This window comes from Austrofundulus limnaeus, unplaced genomic scaffold, assembly GCF_001266775.1.
Source record: "Austrofundulus limnaeus strain Quisiro unplaced genomic scaffold, Austrofundulus_limnaeus-1.0 Scaffold1446, whole genome shotgun sequence".
In the NCBI taxonomy this organism is placed as follows: Eukaryota; Metazoa; Chordata; class Actinopteri; order Cyprinodontiformes; family Rivulidae; genus Austrofundulus; species Austrofundulus limnaeus.
In genome coordinates, this window is record NW_013953848.1 from 1 (window position 1) to 599 (window position 599).

The following is a 599-nucleotide window of genomic DNA, read 5'->3' on the forward strand; positions in this document are numbered from 1 at the left end:
GAACGGTTCAGTCCTCCTCGTCACATCAGTCCTCAGCACAAACGCATGAGGAGAGACTGGTGAGACTCTGTCTGTGGACATGTCTCTGTCTGTGGGACATGTCTCTGTCTGTGGACATGTCTCTGTCTGTCTGTGGACATGTCTCTGTCTGTGGACATGTCTCTGTCTGTGGACATGTCTCTGTCTGTCTGTGGACATGTCTCTGTCTGTCTGTGGACATGTCTCTGTCTGTGGGACATGTCTCTGTCTGTGGACATGTCTCTGTCTGTGGACATGTCTCTGTCTGTCTGTGGACATGTCTCTGTCTGTGGACATGTCTCTGTCTGTGGGACATGTCTCTGTCTGTGGACATGTCTCTGTCTGTCTGTGGACATGTCTCTGTCTGTGGACATGTCTCTGTCTGTGGGACATGTCTCTGTCTGTGGACATGTCTCTGTCTGTGGACATGTCTCTGTCTGTGGGACATGTCTCTGTCTGTGGACATGTCTCTGTCTGTCTGTGGACATGTCTCTGTCTGTGGACATGTCTCTGTCTGTCTGTGGACATGTCTCTGTCTGTGGACATGTCTCTGTCTGTCTGTGGGACATGTCTCTGTCTGT